Raw genomic sequence first — 15,920 nt, forward strand, 5'->3', positions numbered from 1 at the left:
TCAACCGTTACCGGTACCAAAAGGACCATGGATGGAGCTCTCTATGGACTTCATTGTTCATCTTCCTAAATCTGCTGGCTATTCAGCCATCATGGTGGTAGTGGACCGCTTTAGCAAGACAGCCCACTTTGAAGTTCTGCGTCCTGGCTTTACTGCTGCATCTGTTGCTAAGGTCTGCATTGCTTCCATGGTCAAGCTACATGGATTTCCTACTATCATTGTCTCAGACCGCGATCCCATTTTTCTCAGCCGATTTTGGCGGAGCTTGTTGGAGCATAGCAGAACTAAACTACACTATAGTACAGCTTATCATCCTCAAAGCGATGGTCAAATGGAAGTCACAAATCGTTCCTTGGAGCAGTATTTGTGGGCATTCACCCATTCGCGACCACAGAGTTGGGTTGCCTTCCTGCCTTGGGCTGAATTCTGCTACAATAGTTTCTTTCATTCTGCAATCCAAATGACACCCCATGAAGCATTGCACGGATTTCCAATGAACCTTCCTCCGGGTTATATCTCAGGGGCTTCTCCAGTACTGGAAGTGGATCAGTTTTTGCGCACTAGAGAGATCCTTAACGATGAATTGGGATTTTATCTGCATCAAGCAAGGCAGAAAATGAAAAAACAAGCAGATAAAAATCACAGAGATAAGGAGTTCAAGGAGGGTGATTGGGTTTTATTGAAGCTTAAACCGTACCGGCAGATTTCACTCTTCCTCAAGGAGCACCCGAAGTTAGGACGGCGATTCGTCGGCCCTTACCGTGTGCAGCAGCGAATTGGGAAGCTCGCATACCGATTGGAGTTGCCAGAGGGGAGCACTATCCACCCGGTCTTCCATGTCTCCATGTTGAAAGAATATCATGGAGAACCCCCAACGGGAAGCCCGGAGTTGGCAGCGACGCCCACGACCTTCCAGCCCCTCCCAACTGCGATTTTTGGACGTCGCATTGTCATGCGAGGGGGAGTGCCCTTCGAACAGGTGCTGGTGGATTGGGCAGGGTCACCTCACGAAGAGACAGCTTGGGTAGACAAGGATGAACTCCAACGATTGTTCCCAGATGTTGACCTTGAGGACAAGGTCCCTGTCGGACAGGGGATAATTGATGTAAACATGAACTCTGATTCGGGTCAGCAAACTAACTCAATGGAAGGCCCAATTGAAAACCCAGCTGATGTACCTATCAAAGAGGGGCGAGAAGCAGCAAGTCCAATTAGAAATAGAAGGGTGAGAAAGGCCCCATATTGGGCCAGGGACTATCAAATGGGAAAGTGAGTGTGGGTGCACAATAGAAGTGGGATGGAGAGTTAGTTAGAACACCAGGAGAATATAGTGGGAGGTGAGGTATAGTGGGAGACAGAAAAAGGATTAAGCCTGTTACGGGTGGAGTTTATTCTCCCTGAACTCGAAGGCAGGGAATTGTGACGTATATCTACATTTCATAATTAATATACCATTCTTCTTCTCTTTTAATCAAATTTTACATTGATTTCTCTTTACTGCTATATTCTTGTGCAACACATGCACAAACGAATGGTCTCGTACACCCGGCATATCCTTCTGCTGGCTCTGCAGAATTGTATTTGTTGTTCTGACTTTTTTATTTAAATAAATATATGAAATTATTATTTATCAAAATACACAGGAAAGAAAAGAAAGATCAAAATACGACTGGTCATCTTAAGTGCACTGCCTGCGAATTAAAATTATTCTTCAACTCATGCTTGACTTATGTGAAATGGGAGTTTTGGGTCAGAACCATCTCACCTGCGGCAGCTACAAAATAAAATTCTGTTTCACCTTCATCGCATACGAATTGAACGTATTGCAAATCTGTCACTATTTTGCAGTTGGCGCCCGTAAAATGGCCACATCAAGTGGGACATCTGCAAAATAGCCACTCAACTTATATAATTGTATGCATGATTCAACTATCATATTCAACTTATAAAATTATGGGACCAGTTTCTAAGACAGAAACCAAGACCTGTACAAAGAAAATGTTCTTAAAACTCGTATTCAACTTATAAATGGTTACATTTTCCTACTGAGAATCAACATGAAAGTAACCTAAGAATCTGCATTTACTTGAATTAAAAAATGATAAAACTTACCGGTTTGTTTCTTGGACATCCATATTTGCTCTACATCTGTACAAGGGAAACATGGCAGGTATGACTATGTATTTGAATATCGCCATTCAAAGCAAAATAAAGTTAAGAAAAGAAAAAAGTGTATAATTACCTTCACTGAGAAGTCATTAATATCTAGCCACAGCAACTTCGAGTAAATATAAATGTAGTTAGTAAAATAGAACTAAAATCCATATATATTTTCAGGACAAGATTAATTATTTGCATTTTACATACCTCCAGGATCAGATAGCAAAATAGTTCTGCTTGCTGGAGAAAGGTTCTTGGTGTGCTTGAAAAAATCAAGATACTTCAAATAAACATGTACAACACTTGTCAACAACACTCGAATTTTTTCGCAGCCATTATCAACACTATATAAAAACATGAGTGTTATTTATTCATCATAATTTATCCATGAATAAAAAAATAGTTATCAATATAAAATTGTTGCATAATTAGACCAAATAATAGATGATTGAACTATATTTCAGAAAATAATGTTGTTTCAAAGTATGTTTATAACTTGATAACTAATTGGAACATGATAATCGAGTTTAACTAGATTCCAATTATTGAAATATAAATTGAATAGAAAAAGAAGCAAGAAGTTCTAGTTCAAGTTTGGAAGCTGCTATGGTGCCGAGAGGAAGATTCTTCAACAGGTGAGGATGCTGCTTGTCCGAAATTGGTAGAGACACCTGTCTTGTTAAAATATTAAACTCCTCTGCATGTGTCGCAGTTGGGGGCAGCTGTTGCAGGCACGGGTCCCACAATTCAGAAGGACTTTTCAGAAATGGAGGTTGTTAACAACTCAGTTAAGATTTATTAATAAGTTAATTAATTGGAAAATAAAATTAATGTGATAGAGTAGTTTTTTTGTTTTCACATTCAGACTTCAGTCCGTGGACCAAATTGGATGGGCCTGGGGGGAAGTTTAAGGTGATGGGCGAGAGATGGACTGCAGCCCTTAACCATTTAGATTCAAATGATCCATATGGTTAATGTTTTTAAAACAAAAAAAAAAAAGAGGGCCTAACCTGAAGGAACCTTCTACCCCCGGTGATTTGTGGAGTCAACCCCCCATTCTGATGAGACGCAAATTGGTACCAAACCAATTTCCCTAGCCCTAGCCTCCGGCGCACTCCTGATGTTCGCTCGCCGTCCGTCAACGTAGCTTGCCGTCGTGATCCAGCTCTTCAACCCCTGTTCGGTGATGGATCGTGGCTGCTTCGTGGAGCGTGGTGTCCGTTGTCTCTACATTTGCAGTCGATTTTCAAGAAGAGTCCATTTGGTTGCCGTCGTTGGGTTCCCCTCTGCGTTCAGCGGTCGGCTCGGTTTCCGTTCTTTGCCGCCCTCGATCGATCGGCCTTCACCGGTCGCGTAAGTCGCCGTTAACCGTTCGAGTTTGCCTAAGCGTTCGTGCGGAAGCCACGTCGCTCTCCCCCGACGGATGGGTCGACACCGCGAAGGACCCCCGCATGTGGTACTGCTAGCTTATGTCGCCTCCGTGAGTTTCCCAAACCCGCCACCCGACATTACATCCACGGAGCACCAATACCCTGCTTCAACATCGACAGCTTCCAATTAGCAACACAAGAGGTAACAGTTTGATTTGGTAGTGGTTTGGACTTTTTTCATAGACAGAATTAAAGAATAAAACATATATGTTCTCTTCCCTGTGATATTGATATTAAGCTCTAAATTTCGTAGTTTTGGAAACATGTGGCTGCACTATAGGGGTTCGATGTAATCCTTTAACCGCATTTCTGGTTGATTTTCTAATTTATAGTTTTTAGAAAGCTAGTAAGTTGAGTGCATATGAAGGTAGAATGAGTCGATCTTAGTTATCTGGAAATTGTAGCTGCACAAATAGCATCTTTGCGAAAAATATATTAGCATGATGATTCCATTTGCATCAGCTCCTTCCTGTAAGGTTTAACTGTAAATGTGAACTGGTTAATTTGGTAATTGTTCTTGTGCTGTTGGTCTGGACTTATATATAATTTTTTTTTTGTTGTTGTGATTCTCTTCCTATGGAACTCGTAACGGGATAATGGGAATAATTGTTGGGGTACATTTTTTTTTGTTAAGGGGTTAGATTGCTGTGTGGTAATTTGGTGGATTTTGTATTGAGGTCTTGTTCTTGATTATTTGGGCAGTTATTTTTCCGGTTTAGGTGTTGTTTTTGAGATTATTGGGGGATGTTGGTGATGAGGGAGTTATTGTATGCGTCTTGTTGTCTTTGTGTGAAAGCAGAGAAATAGTGTTCATTGTTTTGTTATTTTTATGTTTGTTTTGTTTCAGATATCAATTTTATTCTCATCATTGCTCCAAATGTGGGTCCTGTTTTGCTGGTTTTGTTCTGTTTATTTTTCGTATGGTATGCATTTTATGTGATGAATGCCGAAACTCTGAAGGGTTGGCGGCTGTTTTTGTTTAGTTAATAGGAATCAACTATCTCTGATTGATTTTCAAATTCCGAACCTCGTTCTGCTGCTTGTGTTGTCAGCGAAATCAATTTTGTGTTTGTATTGCATTTTGTTGATGATTGGGTCAGGCATATAAGAACTTAGAATGAAAACTATGTCAATGGTATTACTCTGGTGGGTGTGGTCTCCCACAAGCTTGAACATGGATTTAACTGTGAGAATCCTCGCTGTTTTTGTTGATTAGCATATTTTTGGGCATTGCATTTCATTGTAATTTGTTTAGGCATGGTACTAGTTGTTTATGATCCGCTGCTGAAGGAAGTCAATGTAAACAAAGAGTGTTTAGAAGAAGTTGCATTATTTATTAAGTTTAACTTGGATCGGGAGTATAGGGGAAATATTTTTATTGTACTGTTAATTTAGGTAGAAAGTTGAATGCAACTAGAGGAGATGCCAAAGAATAGTATATGGATAGCAAACCTTTGATGTTTGTTGGTGTTGTAAGTCCTGATCTAGTCGATGTGTTGTTGAGGTACAGATGGAGGCAGACCTAAGCGAGGGGGATGCTGATTGTCGAGGGACTCAAAATGATGCGTTCGAGGATGTCCACCGTGTAGAAGAACGTGGAGCCAGGGCGGACGATGAATCTTGTGACTTGGAAGACCTTCGCGGATTGACTGTGGATGACATTTTGAAGAAGGTTTGGGTTAGTGTGGAGACTGCATATGAGTACTATCGGAGATTTGGAAAATGCATGGGTTCGGTGTGCGAAAGGGTGACTCAGGGAAAGACTGCAAGGGGAACTTGGTTAGATATAGGTTTTTTTGTAATAAGAAAGGCTTCAGGGAACGTAAACACGATGAAAGGGTTGACAGAAGGAGGGAACACAAACCGGAGACAAGAACTAACTACAAGGCAATGTTATCGATTTTTTTAGACAAGAATGATAAATGCTGGAAGGTGAGGAAACTAGTCACCGAACACAACCACGAGTTGACACCGGCAGGAATGGTGCACTTGATTGCCAATCATCGTGGGTTAACGGAAACGGCAAAGAGTCAGATAGAAAGGATGCAAGCGTATGGTATTGCAACGGCTAAGATTGTAGGGTACATGGCTGGTATGGCCGGTGGGTACTCGTTGTTGGGGTTTCTGAAGAAGGATGTCTACAACTACGCTGACAAACAGCAGCGTATTAAAATATCTGACGGTGACGCACACTCTGCAATAGTGTATCTTGAGGGAAAAGCGAAGTTAGATCCTAACCACCTTTTCAAGCAGTATTATTCAAGCATCGTACTTGTTTTCTCCAAGAAACCATTTCCTAAACCCATTACCTGAACCCTTACCGTTTACTTAGATGCAGCTTGGTTAATGCCAGTTCTCTCAATTAAACAATAAGCTGAGCTTTATTTTTTTCACCACAATTTTAAGTAGTTAACAACAGTTATCCAGTAGTAATCAAACTTTGCTATCCCCCCAATAGGAGTTCACCGTAATGTGAAACTAATTATGGACTTAACCTGCGGGTAACTGGACCACTGACTTTTGAATCAACCTTTGTGATCATCATCCGAAAGAATTACCTGACCAAGGGAACCATAACAAGAAACCCCAGCATATCATTGAATATCAATAATTAATTACTGCATACGATTAATATCATGCATACAAGAACCTCTGATTAATTCACGGCAGGTTATTGTTGAGGGTCAATAACAAGATATAAACTGCAGACACACTTTGTCTACCTGGGAAACCAGACTGAACATCTCAAACATTAACATTGCCATTTAACCAAAGTTCAAACATAATCATGCATACAACACCCCTAATGTAATGAAAACACAAAACACATAAGTAACAAACCGTACGTCCGTGCACTTTCCCACTAGCCGTTTACAATCCAGCACCCTACCTGAACATGTGGTTGTAGACTTCCAACCTATGCTTAAGCTCAGCATTCTCTTTCTCCAATATCATTACTCGCTCCAGCACCGACATCGTTACCATGCGTTGTGCCTCAGCTGCCTGTTCTTTGTACCGAAGAGCAACTTGATAGTTGAAGTCAAATATCTTCACTTCCGCCTCCTCCAAGAGCCTCTCCAAAGTGATGAAGGCGGCATCCTACCTTGCCAATCTCTCATCAGTGGACACCCTCTCCGACACAAAAAAGTTAATCCCCTTGCTGTGGATTTGCAAAGAGACCCCAAACCCGTGATAATCCTTTCCTCCCATCCTGAAGCCGTCATGGAGGAAAAATACTGGAGGACCAACGTTAAGTTGAGCACAAATCCTAAACAGCAGCTGCTCCATGTCTTCCACGACGATGAACGATGCCTTGTCAAAATCTAGTGCAATATCTGTTGCCACAGATGCAAACACAGATCACAACCAATATAAGAACAAGTGTAAAATGAAACATGAAAACCCAATGTAACCCTCAAACTTAACAAAAATAGGTACCTTGCTCATGCAGGAGGAGGTTCCTCGCGGTTGTGCCAGATCTGATGCTCCCCTCGCCCGCAACAGTTACTGACTCTCCAACCTTGAGTTCTCCAAACCTTACCTCCAACTCTTTACTCCCCATTACCCTCTTCTCTCCTTCGGGGTCTTTGTTTTGCAGTTCAAAACCAGGCCTCGGCGTCGCGCCTTACCATGAAGCCCTTGTGCTTGCTCCCCTTGAAGCCGAATACTTGCTGATTGCATTCCTCCCATGACGTGTATATCCCGGGCTCTCTTCCTCTCCTCACCACATAGTAACGGAAATGACCACGTTCCATGTATGCTAGTTGTTATGTGGGAATGGCTTCGTAAAAATTCCCTTCCGAATGAAGCTACGTCAAAATTGTAATGGAAGTCTCCTTAGCGTCCCCTTTCAAATAAACCCTCGTAGCCCCTTAGTTGGAACTTTCACTTTTGTTTTCAATTTGAATCAATATCTCTCGGTTGGTCTTCCTAAAATATTCCGTATTTAATTACTTACACCATGTAACCATATGACTTCCATGACTCTTTTATCCACGTGTACTAAATATAAAGAGCACCGCTAGGGAGACAATGAGATATGTATACAATGTATACAATGGGCTCTTTATTTGGCCCAATTAATATTAATAGAAAGAATTAACCAATTAATAACCCTAATCCTATTTTGGCTGTTTAGTTTAACATACCACCCAATTTCTCATATTTACATTTTTTTTCCCAAATCACTCAACCCTCTTGTTTCAGCGTGTTTTTCCAACCCCCTCCCCCCACCCAAACCCTTCCCAATCTTTGAACACACCACTAACAGCGCAGAACCCAAACCCTCCCATTCTTTGCAGACACCCAAACCCTTTTGCAACCGAGGAAGGGCACCCATCAACCCATTAATCCTCATCGTTGGCATCAAGGACGGCGCCCTCTTGGTCCTGATCATCCCGCCGTCTTTGCAAAGGAGCCGCTGTGCGCGACGCCGCCGACCAGGAACGCAATCAAGGAGCACTCACCCACGAACCGAGCAGCAATAAAGTTCTCATCGCATGGGCGCTTTCCTCTCCTATCAACGGAGCAGCCGACCCGGGAAAAAATACCCACCTGCTCGTCAACACACTGTTCACCGGAAACACAAAGAACATCACATCTAGAAGAATCATAACCATCCAATGTAAGTGAGTTTTGTTGTTCATTTTTGGATTGGTAATAGCTGTTGTATGTTTGAAAGTAAATATATTTTGTTGATTAAATCACTGATGACCCATGGTGAAAAAGCAGTGGTTGCTGTTTATTATCGCAGAGACTGTGGAGTATATAGTTAGTCTATGATCTTGATATGCTTGGTGATTTAATTTTTGCGCAGGAAAGGTTGGAAAATGTTTTGGATCGTGTTTATATAGTAGTCAAATTTAAATTTTTTTGTCCCTTTCCGTGTGGACCGTGTGCATGCAACGTGACGTATACAGGCTGACCATTGTTGAAAATTGGTTGATATTTGTTGGATGGTTACTTTAATAGTATGTTGGATGGTAACTTTAATAGTATATTGGATGGTTATTCATCAAATTTTTTTCTAATGTCGTTCATTTTTTTTCTTATTGCCACTACAACCAAAGAATTAGCTGAAACTGTTGTTATTGGTTTGTAATAAAGTTAAAGTAATTTTTATAACAGGCTTGGATCGTTAGATTTTTAAACCCGGACAACAAAATTGCATTTAGGACACTCTAACAAGGTATTATATGCTGTATGGATCTAAGGAAAGGTTTGATGCACTTGAGGTGCAACTTGTATGGTGTGCTGTTGTTATAGCTTTTTATCTCATTTATAGATGGTGACAAGGGAGAAATTGTGAGGTTTGATCTTTGTATAAAACATTTCAATTAAATGTTTGTGTCCAATATTTTCCTAAATGAACTCATTTTTTGTTATTTATTTTAATTAAAGCAAGATATTAACCCATAATTCAACTTATTATCATGATTATATGTTGGAAGAGAACCTGTTATTTAACCATTCGTATATGCTTCTTTGGCCATTTGTGGCCTTGTTTTTACATTATAGAAGATGATGTTTTTTACATAAAATAAACTATTTTGCATAGATACCTAACTCACTCTTTATTACTAGGAATTTTCTAGTTTCATGCAGAAGAACTAGTGCTTCTTTATGCTAGTACATGCACCTACAAATTTTATTCATTCCAAGACAATTTAAGACTAATAGGATTCTGCACTATTTTGTTAACTACTTTACTCTAATCTCTGAAAATATTATACCTGCATGTGGATGATGATAAAGCAACCCATCATTAATATGAATGTTAAGACTAAAATGGTAGGGAACATGAAAGAAGCGTGATGAACTTGAATTGGGCTGAACTGAAGTGATTACTATTCAACAAACTTAATTAGTAAACAGGTTTTTTTTAAAAAGTAAAGCTAATACTACCATTTCTTTGTTGGATTGGTAGAATTTTACAAGATTGAATTATACACAAGATTGTCCCAAGCATCTAAGTCAGCAGGGTTTTGTATTCTATTATACTTCTGTTACCCAAGATTTTCTTTATATGAAAAATGCTATAATCTTTGTGTCCAATATTTTCTTATTTGTCTGGATACATAAGTATGATATTGTCGTGCCATATAGCGCCCAATGATTAAGTTTACATCAATTGCAATGTAATATAATGCTATTATTTACGTTATTTGCCTGCAGTTTACCAGCTTCTTTTGTAAGACTTTATGACTCAGATTGCCGGCTGAATATTGCGTGTGTAAATTATCACGATGCTCGACCAAACCAATCCCTAAACCGGCCGACGACACACTCAGATGGGTAAAAAGGTATCCTATTGATTACATGAATAAATGAACATAGTTGGTTATTTTTTATGAAAATATTCTGATCCTTTTTTGTTTTGCTCAACAGAAACTAGTTGAGACGCGATGCTCACCCTGCTACGTCAACAATTTATTTATCCATTTAGAACGACATAATGGGCAAGCTAAGTTAGCGGAGATTGAGGCCATTGGATTTGACTTCCTGCGTCGGGTACCACAATGGCATGTGAAACAGAGCATCATGCTCCAACTAGCTAGAGCCTATGACGTGGAGACAAACACTCTAAGGGTCGACGCCGGGAATATTTGAATTACCGCCGAACTTATCGGCAATGTATTCGGCATACCTTCTCAAAGTTAGTGTAAGTTATGTAAGATGTAAAACTCTCGGTTCGTGGTTATGCTTTTTCCCATGTTTACACGTACTGATTGTGGAAAACTGTTTCGTTTCGCGTAGGTGACCCAATACCGGTATTGCAAAAAAAAATGAGTCGCATTTGGCAATAAAGAGAGAATTTCAAAAGAAAACTACAACCTAGTTACAGGACTTTCTGTTTGCCTGTCTGATGGAGACCGAGCAACAGAGGATGACCTTTAGAAGATACTTTATCTTGATTGTATTGAAGATGTTTCTTAACCCTACAAGCCAGAAGACTATTTCTCCATGGCACCTCCCTCCGATATTGGACGTCTCTAACCCAAGAAGATTTCATTGGCCGTATCAGATATTAAAGTGGCTGCGGGATGCGATAAGGAAATTCCAAGACGAGAACCGGGAAACATGCGGCGGGTGCATGTTCGTGTTGCTGGTATTGCAAATAAATTACGTAAATTTAAAAATGATATATGGCTTTATGTTTAAGTCCTAATATTCAAGTTACTTGTGTATAGGTTTTGTACTATCACCGCCTAAAACATGGTCCGTTGCATGCATGTCGTGTGCCCGAGACTTGGATTGTTGAATGGACCACTAATGAACTTGATAAGAAGGCCGACCATGTGATCTCACAGGTTTAATCTCTACTACTCTCTTTTTAACAGTACAGTAGAATACAGATATAATTGGAGGTTCACGTTGATTTTTTTCATGTATTTGTTGTCCCATGTTGATCACACAGGGTTGCGTAGTCAACAATGCAAGAAAACAGAAAAAAAATAGAAATAGACTAATAGTGAAGCAGTTAACGAGAAAGGAAGGAGTAAAAGGACCCGCAATGATGCTGACCAATCACCGTCTATCAAAGGCAGCACTAAATCTCAGCCAAGCTATAAGGAGTTGGATAAGGTGATTCGCTTTCTTTATGATATGTTGTGCGCTCATTTGAACTAGATATATAACTTGTGATTTATTTATTTTCATGGCTTTTTATGTTTGAAATAATTTATTTATGCGGCTGCCAAGTTGATGGAGTGTGTGAAAATAGTTTGCATTGATGATTGGTGTGGTTGTATGGTATGGTTTTATCTTGAATGCTTGTTTGAACACATTTGTTGTGTTTATATTTGTTAAGTTCTTATTTCGGTTGAGTTAGGTAATTGAACAGATGCAGCTAACATGCTCGACTCAGGTTCTGATCTGAACTAGATATATGACTTATGAGTTGTTTATTTCCATGGCTTTTCGTGTATGAAATAATTGATTTATGCGGCTGCCAAGATGATTCAGTGTGTGAAAGTAGTATGCAATGCTGATTGGTGTGGTTGTATGGCATGATTTTATTTTGAATGCTTGTTTGAATACATTTGTTGTGTGTTACTTTTGTTAAGTTTTATTTGGGTTGAGTTTGGTAATTAAATAGATGCAGCTAACATGCTCAGCTTAGGTTCTGATCTGAACCAGAAATATAAATTATGATTTATTTATTTCCATCGCTTTTTGTGTATGAAGTAATTGATTTATGCGGCTGCCAAGATGATGGATTGTGTGAAAATAGTTTCATTGATGATTTGTGTGGTAGCAATTGAGATATTTGATGCTCCACGATGGACGTTCATGTTTTTTGTAGCCCTTTTAGATGTTCACTTTAGTGGTGTTGTTGATGTTCGCTTTAGTAGGGCTTTTGGATGTTCACTTTAGTGATGTTGTTGATGTTCGCTTATGCTCGTGTTTTTCATTCAAATGACGATATCTATTACGAAGAGTTATAGTATTCTTAGTGCAAGTGACGATATGTATGAATATACACCACAGGAATACAGGCCTGGTACGAGGAGAAAGTTGCCTGTCCGCAGAAGCCGATCTAGAATCGGCACCAAAAAAGCAATTCCAAGAGAAAAAAACCTAGTAAGCAATGTTGCGGCATTGATAGTCCCGGACTTTGATGAGGATGTCCACATGCCGCTTGCTAGAAGGATACGATTATTCTAACATCGGCCTTGGTCACATGATGCAGAACAAGCAGAGCCCGTGTGCAAGGGCAATCATAAAAGTCCGCAACAAGAAAACACTCAACACACGGATGCATCTCTACACACGCCACCAGCAGCACATGTCCAGCTCAGTGACTATGATTTTGACTGGTTAGTAATTTCAGGCTAACCATGCTGTATGTTTTTCTTCTTTATTTGTCATACCCTGCCTTGTGATTAGCCGTCTAGGTAGTCATAAATTGTTGTTTTAGCTAACTTCATGTCGCATTCCTTTGCAGCGAATTCAACATCTCGATCGTTCAGTGTCCTGAATTTGAGGAAGTTCTGAATAATGTTGAAAAGGGGTGCGAATCAAAGGCCATAGTTATGCAGCCCCTGCAAACTGTATTGCCAAACAAATCAGGCTACCATACACCGAGTCCAGGGAGACCTAGCTTTTCACTCGGTTTAACTCAGTTTGAGAAGACTCCAACCCCTTCCCCGATTCAATCAATTCATCCAAGCCTAAAAAAAATAAAGTTGGGAGAGACTAAGGAGAAAAAAATCAGAACATGGATAATGGACTCGTCCTTGAACGGAGATCAAGATTTAGCTAAGTATGAGGGACTGGAATACATGGTATTACAAAGGAAGGACTTCTGGTCCTTGAAACCCCACAATTGGGTCAACAGCTGCGTAAGTATATGATCTTGATCACGCGTTTTAATTCCGTGTCTTTATATCGGGATATAGTTGACAATTGCTAGATAAATTGTTTAGGTAATTCAATGGATGTGCTACTCTTTCAACGACACCGACTCATCTAGGTTCAAGCGAGATTTCTATTGCGTGTCTCCAGGCATCTTGGTAATTTCATTCTTCTATTTACACAGCCGGTTAGTTTTTGTTTGGATTCTGACTATGTGTGTGGGTTTGCAGGAATCAGTGACACGAAATGATAGTCTGGCTTCATTTATTGACGGTGTGAGGCCAATTTATGTTGGTCTTAGTCCAAGCTTCGGTGAGGATACAAGGTTCTTTGACAAAGTAGTAGCAGCAAAGAGAAAATGGGTAAGTTGCTTTTTCAGTTATGAAATATTTAACCATGATTTGTATATGTAGCCTCACGCGGTCTTTGGATTCAAATATTAAATACATGGTTAAAGTTGATTGAGTTTACTATACTATGCTGTTGGAAATGGGTTATCCTATGATGTGAGTATGTTGTGGTTCTTGAATGCTCGAGGTACATCAATATGATTTTTTTTATCTTCATATTTTTTTCCTAACGAGATAGAGCTATTCATATGCACTGTTTGCTGCAGTGGTTATTTTCTTACTGTCGGGGGGCGGGGGGTCATTGGTGGGTATATGCATTTGAGGTGAATGCGAAGCGAATAGCTATACTTGACAGTTTGCATTCTGCACCAGTAGATGATGAACGAGATAAGCTCGATGCGTATGTGGTAATATAATATACTTCTTTTATTTAGTATACAGCTATATTATCTATTACGATAGCATGTTATACGCGATTTTTTGGTTCCATGATTTTCAGGGGAGACTGTGTGAGGATATGGCAAGCATTGCTATTCCTGGCTTCATTCGCAGTACGTACGGCCCAGCTCGTTCCTATGCCAAGGTCCCAATGCAACCGAACAAGTGAGATGAAATTATAACCCAAATTTGAGAAATTTTTTAGTTTTCTTTAACTACTGTGGCATAGCACGTTACAGGTTTTTGACATCCTAATTGCAATAGTATTTTGTTTTCATGTAGCTTTGACTGTGACATGTGCGTTATTAAATTAATGGAAAGGTGGACAGAAGATCGTGAACTTTACGAATGGGACCAAGTTTGTTAAGTAAACATTTGCCAGGATGTCATCATTCATGTTGTATAAATATCACTGTAACGGTTCTTAATACCAAATCGCCTGATAAATGTTCTCCCAAGATTCACTCAGTTCATACAGGATGGAGTTGATGCTTGACATTATTTGTGGCCAACACAATGCATTGATTCAGCAGCTTATTTCATTTTTGGAGGAAACGGTTAAACCTGTTCGGCGCAATGCACCACAGAACAAGAAGAAGGACGTTAGTTCACCATACACTGCACCTAGCACGAGGTCATTGATTGAACGTGCGGAAGGATTACCGAAGGGGGCAATGCGCAAAGGAAGAAAGAAGTTGCTTACTTAGGCTTAGCTCCAGTGAATTGAACTACCTTATTGTGATTATTTTACTTGCTAACGATATGGTTACGGATTTATTTGTCACATTAGAATTACATGATTCTAGGATGAAATTTTTTTGGCTTGACATTAAAATGATACGTTGGTTATGTTACCGTGTAAGGGTCTTTGTTTTCTTGCAGCTTAGATTCCCGGAGTTATCAAAGCTGGATAGTAAAGTAGTCATATTTGTTAATATTGGACTATAGGAACAATAACCATCCACATATATAGTTAAACTAAATATCTTATAATGTACTATAATAAACATCCATGCTAATAGTGAAATTTAACATCCGCTCAAGAATAAGAAATTGTTATTTTTAACTTTGATTCGAAGTCTTAATAAAAATTCAAAAATTTATAGTCACCCCAAGTGTAGAAACAAATAATAAAGAATTTTTTATGTAATGTTTTACATTTTAATAATGTTTATAAAATAATATAAGCATCATAATTGATAATAAATATAATATATGTTCCCTTTTTTGTGAATTTATAACGAGGTAAATTATGTAAATTAACAATAGAATATTAGTTAAAAATATATTTGAAGTTAATACCATAGATATAAGTTTTTATTAAATTAAGATAATTATGTTTCATGTTACTATTAAAAATTAAAGAATACTATGTATTAAACAGGCAAATATTGTAATTTACTAATAACAGGCATATTATGCAAATCATTAAAAAATAAGGAGTATATATGCTAATGCACTTTTAGAACATAATAAAAATGCATTTAAAAAAATAATGACCTTTTATTAATTGAATAATGACCTTTCACGTATGGCTACCATACTATAGTTATGAAAGTTACTGCTGATATGCTTAGCGATTTAGTTATGCCTAATTAGAATGACATGGTGATATGCCTAGGGATTTATTAAAGTCACCTTTGAATGACATCAGGATTAATTTTGTTGTTGCACATGAGAAGAATTTAGTGGTTATGTTACCGTAAAAGACTCTATGGTTTTATTTCTCTTGGAACTTAGATTCCTATGGTTATCAAAGTTGTTTAGTAAAGTAAGCATGTGTGCGCATATTGGAGTAGGCGGTCAATGACCATCCACAGATATAGTTAAACTAAACATCCTATACTTTACTGTAATGAACATCCAGTGTAACTTGGTCACAATTAATCAAAACAAACAAACGCTGCACACAGAAATACTCACGGATACCCATCCATGCTTAGGGTGAAGACCGATACTCCGAAGTAAAAGGAAAACCATGGGATATACTAATTATGCGTTCAATTCATTGGAATAAAATAACGCAAAAGGGTTCACTCGGGTGACATTAACATGTTTCATGTAATCAATCCAATCTTATTCTCTGATCAACTGTATAGAAACTTAAACCCTATATGTTTACCCCATGAAACCAGCCTCATCCACTAATCTTGAAAAAAAAAATGAATGCATTGTATAACAAATC

General features: G+C 38.9%; 1 pseudogene; it reads left to right on the forward strand.

Annotated features, from left to right (window-relative positions):
* The first annotated feature begins 5,100 nt into the window (after positions 1–5,100).
* On the forward strand, positions 5,101–5,903 carry LOC148562719 (protein FAR1-RELATED SEQUENCE 5-like; annotated as a pseudogene).
* Positions 5,904–15,920: the final 10,017 nt, after the last annotated feature.

Source organism: Arachis ipaensis, chromosome B6, assembly GCF_059453495.1.
Source record: "Arachis ipaensis isolate K30076 ecotype BB chromosome B6, ASM5945349v1, whole genome shotgun sequence".
NCBI lineage: Eukaryota > Viridiplantae > Streptophyta > Magnoliopsida > Fabales > Fabaceae > Arachis > Arachis ipaensis.